The 15,284-nt window shown below is 42.5% G+C and overlaps 1 long non-coding RNA gene across 1 annotated transcript; it reads left to right on the plus strand.

The window, feature by feature from the left end:
- Window positions 1-3,457: 3,457 nt before the first annotated feature.
- LOC127467075 (uncharacterized) lies at window positions 3,458-9,844 on the plus strand. The gene is made up of 3 exons (XR_007902966.1): window positions 3,458-3,682; window positions 4,705-4,827; window positions 9,775-9,844. It is a non-coding gene; the product is annotated as an uncharacterized LOC127467075 (long non-coding RNA).
- The last annotated feature ends 5,440 nt before the right edge of the window (window positions 9,845-15,284 follow it).

The following is a 15,284-nucleotide window of genomic DNA, read 5'->3' on the forward strand; positions in this document are numbered from 1 at the left end:
AAGCTAGATAGGACAGAAAAGTTTGTGTGTTTTTCTTTTCCTGCTATATATACAGGTTAAAATGACTTTTAGCATTCCCTTCCACCTACTGGGATAGGCTGGGAAAGGATGAATGGTGTGGGCAGAATACCTCCAGGAAGGGACAGTGAGCACTTGTGCTGCAGTAGTGCTGAAGATCTGCTGTTAACCCACAGCTTGGAGCTTGGTGTAGGGCAGAGTAGCTCAGATGCTACTAAAGGGAAAAAAAAAAAAAGGTCTAGAAACCAATTTCCCAGACATCGCCTAGAAAATACTTATGTCACATTACTTCTCTGGGTAAAAGCTAGCAGAATGCTTCCCTAAAGCAGCACTAAATCAGCTGTAATGCTGGTTTAGATCTCGTATTAACAAATCAGCATTTACAGAAGATCTTGTCATCAAAGGTGGTTTTGGAGTAACAGATCATGACTTTTTTCCACTTAAGTTGCATGGTAAAACAAAAAGCAAAATTACAAATATAGTTCCCTGATTGCAGAAGAGCAAACTTGGGTAAACTAAGGAATTGTTTTAATTATTAGAGGTGAGAGCTGGAGAAAAGGTTTCAAAGACTTGAAAATGGTCTTACTATAAATGAAACAGGTGCTGCATTCAGAGCATAACCTACATCTAGGAAATGGAAAAAAAAAAAAAAGTGATTTAGGAACCAGAGAACCATTAATCTAATCTTAATACATTGTGATTTCTTAGAGTAAATTTAGAAGAAAAAATATTTAAGATCTGGAAATAAATACAAAATGGGATAAAATGCAAACTTGTGTTTAGCAGAAAGAGAGTTTATTTGAGGTAAGAAGTGATTCTCAGTGAAAGATTAGTGTAGTATATTGTGTTTACCTGGGCTTTGATTAAATGGATAAAAGGTGCTACTCAGATAACTGGCTGTTTTCTTGGAGGCTAAGGGAGGAACCAGACTGGTAGTGCAGAGTCCACGTGTGCTGAGCATGGACTACCCTGCAGCTGAGTTGAGAGCAGCCCTGAGAAGAAGGACTTGGGGATGCTGGTGGACGAGAAGCTCAGTGTGTCCCAGCAATGTGCTCTTAGAGCCCAGAAAGCCAGCATTGTCCTGGGCTGCATCAAAATCAGCGTGGGCAGCAGGTCGAGGGAGGTGATTCTGCCCCCCCTACTCTTCTCCTGTGAGGTCCCACCTGGAGTCTCGTATCCAGCTCTGGGGTCCCCAACATGTAAAGGATATGGACCCCTTGGAAGTAGCCCAGAGGAGGCCATCAGGATGATCAGAGGGTTGGAGCACCTCTCCTGTGAAGATAGGCTGAGAGGGTTGGGTTGGTTCAACCCGGAGAAGAAAAGTCACTGGGGAGACCTTAAGCCAGACCTTCTGGTACCTAAAGGGGCTACAAGAGAGCAGGAGAGGGACATTTTACAAGGACATGTAGTGATAGGACAAAGGGAATGGCTTTGAAATGAGAGAGAGTAGATTTAGATTGTATATTAGAAAGAAATTCTTTCCTGTGAGGGTGATGAGGCCCCGGAACAGGTTGCCCAGGGAAGCTGTGGATGCCCCATCCCTGTAAGTGTTCAAGGCCAGGTTGGATGAGCAACCTGATCTTGTGAAAGGTGTCCCTGCCCATGACAGTGGGTACGAGATGTTTATTATGGTTCCTTCCAGCCCACACCAAACTATGATTCTATGAAGATATAGACAGAGAAAGTGGATTTAAAAAGGCTTCCTAATAATAAATGGGAACCTTTGAACATTTCCCAGTCTCCTTCAGTGTCATTGGATGTACTGTTCATTCCTGGTACTGAGGTGCTCACCTTCACCACTGCAGCAGTCCAGCTGATCTGCAAGGCTCTGCCTGCAGCCAGGGTGCAGAAACATGTCTCTGCCCCAGCCCCGGAGCAGGGTGCATGTCCATTGTAGTTAAAACACTGCACAGCACATGTCCATGAGTCAGGGTGTCATGTCATCCAAGACAAAAAGATAAAAGATAAACCCACCACTCAGGAAGAGGAGGTATAAAGCACAGAAACATGAAATCATTAAGATGGAAAAAGACCTCCAAGATATGTGTAGGAAATGTTACCTGGGCTGAGAGGGTAACAGATGAAAAGCAGTCAGTAAATTTAAGGGAATTGTCAAGCTGTGCTTTAGAGCAAGGTAAGTAAGGTGAACCTCACCCTTAGAAGTTTATAAAACAATCTGCCTTGGGATAAGAGCTCTTGCTTCCTGTGTAAGAGGGGGAAAATTGTGGTGTACAAGATGACTTGGGGCTGCTAGAAGGATGAAGTCATGAAATGGGCAAACAAGATTCGTTCAGCCTTGTAAAATGAATGAAAGCTGAGGGGGAATCCAATCGCTGTCGATTGATTGGGAAGTAAATGCCAGGGAAGTGGAGAATGTATAGTAGCTAAAGGAGGAGTGAGTATCAGGTGCAGGTCGATGTATTCAGGCTGTAAATTAAAATGATGATGGTAACTATCATATCAAGAGGTAAAAATATGCAAGAAAGCCTCCAGAAAGAACAAGTCCTCTGAAGTTTATATAGGGGGCTTGATGCACTCCTGGAAAATATAATTTTTTGTGTATGAGAAAACAACCTACCATAATACATTAGACCTACACCTCCTTATACAAGGAGATGTAGCTTGATCTTCCCTCAAAACTATTTCTTGTTTTACACCAAGGAAAATGTGTAAAGGAAGAAACAATATGTGTAAAGACACAAGGACAGATCATAGTGCATGGATCATCCCCAGCTACCCCCATGATGCATTAACTTTACTCCACAGAGGAGTCGGAGGAGCAGCTCATGTCAGGCAGTAGAACATGTTCTACTGAATTCTCTAAGATCTAAATTGAGTCAGTAATGCAGAACTCAGGGCAAATATTTCTCATTATCTCAGAAACCAGGTGGTTGTGGACACCAATACCACCTGAAAGGGGCTGAACAAACGCAGTCCCTCTAACCTCCATTTGTCACTTAACTAAGTACAAGATCAAAGAACCATTGATTCCAGGGACAGCAGCTCAGACGACTCGTTCTATTTTGCTTGCAAAATTGTTCCTATCTGTGCAGGTGAAATCTTTGTGCTCACTGACATTATTATATAAAATACAGTTATTTTCAAAAAGGATTATCTCTTTTTCAGCAAACAAAAAACCTGCTATATTTCTATCTATTTATTTATTTATTTCCCCAGCAGAACAGAGGAGAACATAGACTCTTAAGTATAGAAAAGTGTGTAGGTTTTAAAACAAATTTAAGACAGGGACAAGCCAGAAGTTCTGGACAAGCAATCTGGTCTGATTTATGGAGCAACACAGTTCTATTCAGCTTAATAGGTTTTTGCATTTAATTCATATTGAGTGCAACTGGAGCATTGGTGTTTCAGAAAGACATTGGAGGTTCCCATAGATCAAGAAGCCACCTTCCTCAGCAGTGTTTTGTCTCACTCATTCTACAAAATCTTTCACTTCATATTTTCTTTGCATTATACCTAGTTTCAACGTACTGTTGATTCCTGTTATTCTGTGTAGTCTGCTTGTGATGAATTAAGTAAACTGAACTTTTTTGATCTCTCACGTCGGATATATCTGGCCAGATGTGCACTTCTACTCAACAGATGGCTGTTCAGCACTAGTCACTATCCGTTTGGAGTCAGCTTCAGAGAAATGAGCCCTTCCAGGGTGAGGTTCATCTCATCCCAAAGTGAATCTTTAAGCCAGATCCGATAAATGTCCCTCACAGCATTCCTTTCTCTCTCTAGCAGCAATCAAGGAAGCCTGTGCTGGCTACCTCTCATGTCACTGCCTGCATTGTAGACTTTTATATTTAGGCAAGATGAATCTGACTCTTGGGCTAAGTCATTTTCCCAACTTTGAATCATTTCCTTGGCTTCCTCCTCTGCACCTCACACTGATGAGGCTTTGCAGATCTCCAGCAGATGCATGGCATTAATGCCTATGTATGAGGAGGCCTCACTCTCAGGTTCCGGGAGTGCACACAGGGGCAATTCACTGAAAATTTGGTTAGGGAGATAGAGCTGGATTTCAATATGTATGCTGTCCATACTTGCTAGTGATTGCACCTTTTTAATGAGTAGCATGTGGCACTGATGAGAAAACGCCTTAATAATTGTGGTCCCCCTGGAAAAAAAGTAGATTATGTAACTATTGATCTTGATATTTTTTGTTCTATTTTTCCATTTTTCCCCTAGTAAAAACTGCTGCAGCATCACAGGCTTCAGCTCCTTCCATCCAGCTTCTTTTCCAACATTAGCCATTCCGCTGTATCTACTCATACCAGGCTCAGCCACCAGCCCAGCCAGACAGCTGCCAGCTGTTTTATTTTTAAATAAATACTTACATCTGTCAAGTTATAAAGCAGAGAGTGATGAATCCATTCTTGATGTCTTTTTCTTTTTTTCTCTGTCACTTGAATAGAACATGCTAAGAATTGCACACTCTCTGCAACAAAAGCCAAAATATTTTTGTACCTGGGCAGGTTCCCTTTAATTAGTACAAAACGTGTTTAAGTGTTGGGGTTTTAATCATCCCTCCATAGTGGTTTATTAGGTCTGAAAGGAAGGAGGGTAAGGATAATTCTTTCTTGCCCAATGCCTTACCCGTGTGTTAAGAATGACTAGTTTGAATGTCCACATGTATAAATATTATTGATATATTTATATATTGCCTACTTGCATGGGCAGCAAGCATGGCTGAAGAGGAACTTGCAGGTCTTTCTGGCTGGGAGAAATAAGAAGGAGTTTTCCCAACAGAGTCCTGATGTTTCATTTGGGGATCTTCTACCACAAGCTGCACGAACATTTCAGGTGAGCCCTGTCCCCATCTGTCCCTCTCATGCCTGTGTCTTGCCCACTCTCTCTGCATCCCTGTCTTCTTCCCTCCATCATGTTCGCTAACTCTGATTGCAGACACTTTCAGGGAAAGGAACAACACTTTTGGACCAGTGTTGCCATTTTTTCTTACCTGTGTCCTCACAGATGTAAAGGCTATGTTAGAAAACCAATTTTCAACCTGCACTTGGCTGCATCCTCTGACATCAGCTACCTCCTTATCTATAAACTGGCCCAATAAAGATAATGAAAGCAAATTCATTAAGGCATTTATTATACTGTCTTCTCATGTACTCTTACCATGGCTTTCTTTTGGGACAGTAAGAATGAATTGCAGTAGAGAAGTGATTCGATTTTTCTTGTTGAATTTTGCTGTACACTACTGCAGTCAGTGAGCCGAGATGTTCAGGTGAGACCACACCGCTCCCCTGCAGCTCCATGTTGCTCTAAAAGTGATTTGTATCCATTTAGTTTTAGTCGGTAAGTATCAACTTCGGGTAAATCAATATAATGTGGGCTTGCATTGATTTGAGACAAATCAGCAATGGGTAGTGCTGGTTTAAATAATCGTTCTCAAAACCTTCGGAACCTTTAGTTAAAAAATGGCACATAAGCCAGCGTGAGAGCTACAGATAAATCAACTATTTTTAGTGATGGATCATCGCAGGGGTAGTAAAAACTAGGCAAAAGTGAAAATCTTGTGGGATAAATGTGAAAGTGTTAAAGACATGAAACAATTCAGTAAGAATCCAAACCATGTCTGGTATTTTGAAGCTAATCTTTACTTAGCTAATATAATCCTGCTTTAAAAAAAAAAAAAAAAAAAAAAAAAAAAAGTAAGGTTTTCATTTCTTTCTTTATTTTTCTGCTTTTCATATCAGCAAATTTTTAAAATCGTCTGTTCACAACATCACACAAACAACCCTGTGACAATTGGAATAATGTTTCCTAGAGGATTAGGGGAATTCATAGAAAGAATCATTGCTTCATGTGGGAAGAATCAGACACATTGCATGCATCTTTGTTGCTTAATTTCTTTGTGCTGGTACCTTGATTTGTTTCTCAAATTTAACAAAGAAGGGTATGAAGCAACTAAAAATCTAAAATTACAATGTAACCATATGGAAATATTAAGTTAAGGAAGTCTAAGCACTTAAACCAACTGTTCAGGGTATTTTCCCCTTAATGTGCTTACATAAATCACATTAGTTTTTATGAGAGTTATTTTTCAAATTTATAGACTTTTTCAGATGGATCTTCATCTCCCAAGGTAGCATATGCAGCAGCTGAGTGTGTTTCTGCAAATTAAAGACTCTGGCATTCAAATTTTAACTCTGACACTGGATTCATGGATGTCATTGCATAAGCAAGTTATTCATGAACTTTTGGAAATAGCTTTTACTTTTTAATGCTCAGCTTTAGAAAGCTGAATTGTCATTTCTGAATACCCAACACTCAAATTACTGATTTAACAAGTAATGTTTGTGTGGCAGTTCTAGAACTGGTCTGTGCTATGGCTTCATCTCTAACAAAATATGAAGGGGCAAAAAAATCACTGCCACTGTTTGAGCAAACACAGTGCATAGAAGTGCTGCCTGTTTCACTGAAATCTCCCATTTCTGGAAATAGCTTCTTTGGGGGTGTTGTGGTTTAACCCTGGTAGTCAGCTCATCCCCTCACTGTGGGATAGGGGACAGAAGTGGAAGGGTAGAAGTGAGAAGATTCGTGGGTTGAGTTAAAAACAGTTTAACAGGTAAAGCAAAAGCCACATGCCCAAGCAAAGCAAAACAAGGAATTCACTCACCATTTCCCATGGGCAGACAGTGCTCGGCCATCCCCAGGAAAGCAGGGGATCTGCTTCCCAGGGATAACTCTACCTGGGAAGAAAAATGACATCACTTCAAAAGTACCCCCTTCCTTCTTCTTCCCCAGCTTTATGTTCTGAGTGTGATGCTGTAAACTGTGAAATATCCCTTGGGTCAGCTGGGGTCAGCTCTCCCAGCTGTGTCCCTGCCCTTGGACACAGGTCCTTGTGCACCCCCAACATCCTCTCTGGTGGGGTGGGGGAAGGAGCAGAAAAGGCCTTGACTCCATGAGAGCTCTGCTCAGCAGTAACAAAAACATCCCTGTGTAATCAACACTGTTTTCAGCACAAATCCAAAACACAGCAGCACCATGTGAGCTGCTATGAAGAAAATTAACACTATCCCAGCAAAAAAAAACACACAGGGGAATATCTTATAATTTAGAAAAATAAAATTTCTAAATAATATGTCTGTCTTTGATGAATTATATTAATATTTATGTACTTAAATGTTTATATTTATATAATAATACTTATATATAATGTAAATGTATATTAATTGTATTTTTATTTATAGATACTATTTCTAATTTTGCTAGGAACATGTACTGAATATACCCTGGAGGTTCAGAAAGCAGAAGGCAAACCAAAACTTTCCAACATTTATTACAATATTGAATGCAGAGTTATTTTAACATTGATTTGGAGATTTGGGGATGACCTAGTTCACCCGTTTTGAATTTTGCATTATTGTGAAAATCAATGAGAATCTCTTGAGTGCATTTTGGAGCCATGTGGGCTGAGTTGTAGCTCTGCACAGTGCTGCAGAGAGCTCACATGGAGCTGGCAGTGCCCTGTGCCTGCAGATCACAGCACGTCAAGGGTCTAAGGAGAGGCTTCGGATGCCCAGCTAGAAGTCAAGAAGTAGGAACCAGACAAAGCACAGAGCTCTGAGTACCTCACACATCCTGCCAGCCCCAAAAGATTTTGCCTTGGAGCTCTTGAATTCACCTTTAACCAACCTTTTTGCACAACTCCTTATGCAGGTATGGGTGTAGATTTTGGAGTCACGACTTGCCTTATACCTCCTAGGTACAACACCAACTTCACTGTACCCAGTGAGGGACAGTGCCTGGAAAGTGAATCTAAATATATTTATAAGGTGAAAGTTCATCACAACAAGGTTAATGAATAAGCAGTACAAACCAGGGAGGTGTACTGCCAGCTAGAGGATGGATCCTGACTCATATGTCATTCAGTGGTTAAGCATCTTTGAATATTGGTTTTAGTACTCAATCTTGCCCTAATGAGCCTTGGAAATTCTTCAGAAAAAGGAGAACAAAAGGTTTACAGAAGGTCAAAGCAGTCACCAAGGAGGTTTTGTCTCACCCTTGATTCTGAGAGTGACTCACACAAACACTCAGCTATTAGCAGCTGTGATAAGATGCCTTTAGCTGCTGCCCCGCAGCAAGTCTGATGGATGGAGATCACCTCTGGAACATGTTCCTTGAAGAGGATTAGCTCCCGAGGGCTGGGGTTTGTTACACACGTGAAGCCTTTTCTCTTGGCTCAGAGACATCAACTAACAGCTTAACTTCTAAACAAGCTCAAGGCCTACCATCTTCCCTCTGAGGCAGGAACCAGGCCAATTTTTCTACCAAGAGGTGGTTAGTCCCAGCTATGACATGGGAGCCGTGGGTTGAGAGGTTTTCCAGGGCAAATCCAAGCCTACCCTCTAATATCTTCTTGGGGGCAGTGAGGTGTTAGCCATCACTGGATATCTTTACTTATGACTTTGAGTTTAGGCTGACTCTGTGCCCTTCTAAAGGGACTCATGCTCAGCCATGAGCCACGGGCTTGACGTGGGAAGCATTGGTGAAGCACTGCTGTACATTATGCAGCAGAGATATCACCACATACATTATGCAATGATAGCTCCTTCAGGCCTTACTGCCACTGTTACTCTCTTTTTGCCCTATATAATGCCTGCTACCATCAGGGCTCCCCTGACCTTAGTTTGTCAAGTCCTACAAGCCTTCAGAAAGCTTTATGACTGCTTGGATCTGGGTTTTTAAATACTTCGCCTTCTAGCTGTAGCCTAGTTCCTACACTCTAAAAAAAGAGCATTTCCATTTAATTTCAGGCTTTCATGGCTATGAAGTGTTTTGAATAACCAAACCTGCTCTTTGTTTCTTCTCTGATGTGGGTGGGTTGGATTGGTCAGTGCACATGAAGTGCCACAGCTGCCCAATTCATTGTGTTGGTGACGTGGACCTGCAATTGTGCAACTCACAAAGTGGACGTGCAGAATTAAGGGGAGAGGCATTGTAACATGGTTGCACAGAATGCTTTTTAGCCTGTCTTGTGCTTCTTATTTATTTTGGAGAATATTTTATTGCCTTTACCTAAGCAGTCAAACCGAGCTCTAACTCCCAATCTGCAGTGTTGGAAGCAGAAAAGTACATGCCAAATGGGGAGGTTACCTGGATTACATTTCAGTGTGACAAAACCTACTGCTGTGTGCTAGAGAAAAGAGCAAATTCCCTTCCTGTTTTACTGCCAAGTGACACCTGTACAGCCAAATGGATTGCTCAATGAACTTCTTTAAATAATCACCTCAGTGTAGCCTAGATCTCATTCCCATCTCCTCCTCAGTCTCTTTAGCTGCCAGGGAGAAGGAAGGGCTGTGCTGTGTCAGAAGGGTAGCAGAATTACAGTGCACAGCAACAGCAGCCAGACTCCTTCAGCTTAAATGGAATTAAAATAGATTCTTTCATTGAAAGAAAAATAAAACAATGGAGGATAAGAGGAAAGCCTGTGTAAGGGAGCACAGCAGGTTAACCAGCTGGGTCTGTGCCGTCCTGTGCAAAGGGAGGTTTCATGGGAGACAGTTCACTTGGAAATGCAGAGGTCTGAGTGAGCTGAAAGCTCAGACACATCTGTGCATGTCCTGGAAGGCTTGTTGGTGCATGATCACTGGGCTGCTTTACACTGGTTAAAACAATCTGTGAATTTATCCTAAAGTTGTTGCCCTGATGTTGCTAGAGAACTTAATGTGTTGAAGTCTCCTCTCTTTGTAGTCCTTCCACTTTCTCACCTGTTTCCTGTCTCATTTCCAGGAAACACGTTTGTAACAGCTCAAGACAGTCATTCCTCTTCCTCATGATAACCATGGATAAACATTTTGTCAGCCTCGCAGGTCTCCATGGGGAACTCCCTCTGCAGCTCACAGCCTTCTCTGCTCTCTGTGTTGGGTGAGCTTCAGACTCAGTGAGAATTGGAAGAAAATCCAAAGATATAACCCTCTATAGATAAAGAACTCAAATACATCCATAAATCTCAGCTGTGGTTTTCAATGTTACTTAAGAAAGTGGGAGTTTCAAGATCCCAACTTCTTAGGCAAGTCAATTATCCCTCAGTCTTCCCTTCCCAAACCTTCCCTTCCCAAACCTTCCCTTCCCAAACCTTCCTTTCCCAAACCTTCCCTTCCCTCTCCCCTTCCCTTTCCCCTTTCCCTTTCCCTTTCCCTTTCCCTTTCCCTTTCCCTTTCCCTTTCCCTTTCCCTTTCGCTTTCCCTTTCCCTTTCCGTTTCCCTTTCCCTTTCCCTTTCCCTTTCCCTTTCCCTTTCCCTTTCCCTTTCCCTTTCCCTTTCCCTTTCCCTTTCCCTTTTCCTTTCCTCCTAATTTTGCCAAACTTTTGCATCCACAGACACTTTTCAAATTCTACCCGTAAATGTGTTTCCAGCATGGCAGTCTGTATTGTTCTGGCACTGATTGGTGCTCCAAGCAGCAGGTAATTCATCTGCTAGAAAGACTCAACATCTTCCCGACACCACTACTATTATCCAGAGCTATGTTTATGCTTCTTTTGCAGCAACAACCATGCAATGGGCTCCACTTCCCTTTCCTTTTCTGAGGACCCCACAGCTGCAGGTGGGGTGGGTTGGGTAATGACAGGGCACTTCTGCAAACAACCGGCTGTGAAGTGACACATTCCTGTCAGCAGAAAGCTCTGCAAATATTCTCTAATCTCTCGACAGAGTAAACATTTCTGTGCCATCCTAGCAGGGGAGCCACCCTTTTTATGGTAGACCTGATCTTCTTTTTCTGGAACACACTGGAGCACAGCTTTGTGTGCCACAGTGTTCTGCACCAAGCAGACAAACCTGCTGACTGAGCCACCAGTGGACACAAAGATTTATTTCTGAAGAAAAGGTTGAGCAAGATAAAATCATCACGGCAATGTTCTGGTATCTGAGGCTCCAGAGAACACGAACAAGCAGCAGGGTAAAGCCAGACACCATCAACAGCTGAGTGGGTAACTCACAGCAAACCACAGTTTTGATTAAGTTCACCCTTTTCCCAGCCACAGACACATTGCTAAAGCTCTTGGAAGTTCCCTACTTACTTCTAGTAATAACAAATTGAGCCCTTTATGCAGAAGACCAATGTGCATACTGTGCATTTATGAAATGCCCTGAAGCCCTGGAGACTGAGGATGTCACATCGTTCAGGGTCTTTCAGAGACTTTGAGGACCTTGTCACTGGGTGAATGCCACCTACTTTGAAGACTTGCTTTTTGCAGTCAAGAGAATAACACAGAAATATTTCTGTCTCCTGTCTTTAAGGCAGGAACCTGGCAAAATGAAAGCAGACTACAAAGTGCACAAGCAATGAGGCTGGGAGACACACATTGTGTCACTACTTTCTTCATAAAGATCATAGATCATTTGTGTTTGTCCCCTATCGATGCATGGAGCATATAGGTACATAGAGACACCAAAGAAGCCCACACCTACTAAAGAGCCAATGTCTCTGTTTAAGTGATATCCACATTCTCTGATCATCCAGCCATTCCTACATGTTGGCTTGCAGTCTCAAGGTTGTACTCAGGAGCCAGCAAACTTCAGGCACAGCAAGAACCAGCTCACACATGGGTATGGATTTAGCCTAAGGTAGTTAAGGATCCCACATCACCATAGTAACTGCATGCTGTTGCATTAATTTCAGGAAAATAAATGAAGCTTGTAAGTCAAGGGGTATTTATGCATAGCACTGCAATAGCACATTAAGAAACTCCAACAGTTCTGAATAAGGCAGTCAGGCTTTCCTGGCTGGTTTATCCTGCTTTTCAGGGACTAATGGCCTGGTTGGAAGACTCCATTAATATGGTTAGTCCACTTTCCATATCTGAGTTGGTGTGTTCAGACATGGCTTGGGCATCTCTGCACAGCACTACACCTAAGCCATGTAGGACCAACAGAAGCATGAAAAAGCCTCTACAGTAATGTACAGATTTCAAAAATTGAGGTCTTTATAGAAGAATTTAACAGGTTTGAGTATTCCCCTTCTCACTGATGAAGTTTGTTTAGGGTATGTTAATTACATATCAATAAAGATGTAATTGTTCTTTACGAGGAAAACAAAATCTTACCTAAGATGGGCTGGGATCTTCATTTTGTTGCCAAAAGCCCAGCCTCTATTCTTTAAAAAATGAAACAAACATACTCACCAGGGACAAACACAAGTACAAAATTCTGGTTCATCCAACCTGAATTAAAGGTAGCCTTGTTGGAAGTGGAGCAGTCAAGCACATGGCTTGTTGGCCACTCTAACTGAATAAACTCATCTGTATCTGGCAGTGGGTTGACTTCTCCTTTAATCATAAGTTTGCAGAAGTGTTATAAAAAGGAAATTCTGACTAGTCCAGGAACTTTGGTGTCAGAAGGAAGAAAAGTATCTGTATGGGATCTGTCTGAGATGGAGTTCCTTTCCCCATGGCAGCCCTCACAGTGCTGTGCTGTGCCTTGATAGCTAGAAAGGTGCTGATAACACACCAGTGTTTTGGTTACTGCTGAGCAGAGTTGGCACAGCATCAGCACTGTATCTCCAACATTCCCCCCATCAGAAGGCTGGGAGTGGGCAAGATCCTGGGAGGGAACACAACCAGGCCAGCTGACCCAAACTAACCAAAGGGATATTCCATATCATATGACGTCAGCTCAGATATAAAAGCTAAGAAAAGGAGAAGGAAGGGGTGCACTCATTATTTAAAATGTTTGCTTTCTGGAGCAACCACTATGTCTGCTGAGGCCCTGCTTCCCAGGAGGTGGCTGTTGCTTTAGTAAACTGCCTTATTTCAGTCTACAAGTCTTTTTCCATCTTATTTTCTCTCCCCTGTCCAGCTGAGAAGGAGGAGTGATAGAGTAGCTTTGGTGGGCACCTGTCATCCAACCAAGATCAACCCACCACAACATTAAAAAGAATGAAGATGATGATGAACAGAAGTATTGGCATCAGTGATAAATATGCTGCTGATTGCAAAGGTTCCAGGGATGGGGCATCCATAGATTCCCTGGGCAACCTGTTCCAGTGCCTCACCAGCCTCACAGGGAAAAATTTCTTCTTAATATCTAATAAAAGCCATCTCTCTTTTAGTTTAAAGGCGTTACCGCTTTGCCCTGTTTAGTTATGGGTTTTAAGGTCCCCTGAGAGCCTTCCAGGCTGAACAGCCCCAGCTCTCTCAGCCTGTTTCCATAGAAGGGGTGCTTCAGCACCCCAGAGCTGGATGCAGTACTGCAGGTGGGGGCTCATGAGAATAGAGTAGGGGGGAAGAATTACCTTTCTCGACCTGCTGCCCACACTGCTTTTGATGCAGCCCAGGACATGGCTGGCTTTCTGGGCCATGAGTGCACATTGCCAGGTCATGTTGGGCTTTTCATCCACCAACACACTCCAGTCCTTCTCTTCAGGGCTGCTTTAAATCTGTACTTCACCCAGCCTCTGTTTGTGCTTGGGACTGTCCTGACTCACATGCAGGACCTCACACTTGGCCTTGTTGGCCACCCAAGTAGTCTTACTTTTTGTGTTTGAGTTTGTCCAGGAGATCACCCAAATCTGTCCTCCAGACTACCAAAGGGATTGTGTGTCTGGGCCTATTAATTGTCCTCCTGATAGTGCATGCATCCAGAAGTGGGACAGGATACAGGCTGTCATGCTCACAGTTGCCTGAGAAACTCCTCCACCTCTGATATTTTAGCAGTGACTTGAGAACATCACCTGAGTGAGGGCTACAGGCTGCCAGCAGCCTCAAACCTCTTCAGAAATCCATTGGTATGATGTTCATAGAAAATGAGAGGTGGTATGAGGACAACTTTAGCCATGGCACATCTTTGATTGTTTGATGCTTTGGGGTTTTTTTCTTCAGCTTACTGGAAACTAGAGCTGCATCCAAATAACTGCAGGTTAGAGAATGTCTTTTTGGGGGCTTTAGCTGAAGAAGGCTCACAGGTAATTTGCAACAACCCTGACCTGTGATTCGCATGGACCAGCTGAACTCTGCAGCCTGATTCATCATCAAGAATGTCCTGATATGTCCTCTTTGCTTACGTGCAATATAAGGAAGTGGTGTTTTTTCTTTTATTTAATAAAAAATGTTTGTCCGCAGGCCTGATTTCTTTTGCCTGCAAACCTATCAATTTTCCAATAATCTCCCAAGCAGCACAGGCAGTGATAATTCAGGTCACAGGTTTTGACAGAGAAATCACAACATCAGCAAGTCACTGCTAATGAAAGTGGGTTTTTTCTTGCTCCTTCTGGATTTCTTCGTGTCCAGACTTCCACTACTTGAAGTGAGAGTAAAAGATTTGTTGCAGTAGTATCATAGGTACCTAAATCTTTGCATGAGGTTGCCCCTTTACTGAACTTTTAATTCCGGGGGTGAATTCAGGACATAAACAAGTTGAACAGCAATGTCACATCCCACACTGGGAAGTCTGGAGGAGGCATCATGCAGTAGAAGGAACACCTGAGGGCATCTCCAGTATCTCCTCAGGGACTGAAAGAGGATGTGGGATAGTGGGAACAGCACAGCCACACCACAGGGCAAGTCTTGATTTTCACACTGAAATACAGGAGTGTTTTGGCTGACCCTCAGCTGGGATGGCAAAGGGAAGGAGGATGCTTTCTTCCTGTTGCTCCGACTTGCATGGGGATTAGCAAACTTATGGCAATGATTTTATGGCAAACATGACATTTTTCAATGACATCATGATGTTCCACACCAAAATCAGTTTTATCAGAAAATTAAACCAAAAGAACTCAAAAGACAGTCAGAAGATAGCTAGACATCAGGTCCTGTAGTGCACTGACTTCAGCACCCGTGTGAATATCCCAGGAGCTCTGGGCTGAGGCCACAGACAGGTTCTTGGAGGCAGTCGATTTTTGCTGCCAATGTCATTGCTATACATCAGCTATATCTCAATTGATTTCAGTGACACTCTGCTGGATTTATACCTGAGAGCAGACACTGACCTTAAGCACATGGTCTGAACAGGGCCATTCCTACTCAGCTAAAACCATTTGGAGCTTTTCCAATACCATTTGATTGGCATAAAGACTTGATCCATAATGGAAGAGTATATAATAGCCTGAGAATTGAATCAAATATATCTAATCTAGGTCAGATCCTCAGACAGGGATGTTGATGGATCATAAGCCAGCTCAGTACAGGTTTTAACTAAAAATAAGGACATAACTCTTTAAATGTCACTGTGAAAGGCCCATGTTTGATTATGTAATAATAATAATATTTAAATTTGAGCTTGTTCCTCAACAGTACACATCTTCCT

Source organism: Manacus candei, unplaced genomic scaffold (genome assembly GCF_025592945.1).
Source record: "Manacus candei isolate 608988 ecotype Guabito, Panama unplaced genomic scaffold, ASM2559294v1 h1tg000013l, whole genome shotgun sequence".
Classification (NCBI taxonomy): domain Eukaryota; kingdom Metazoa; phylum Chordata; class Aves; order Passeriformes; family Pipridae; genus Manacus; species Manacus candei.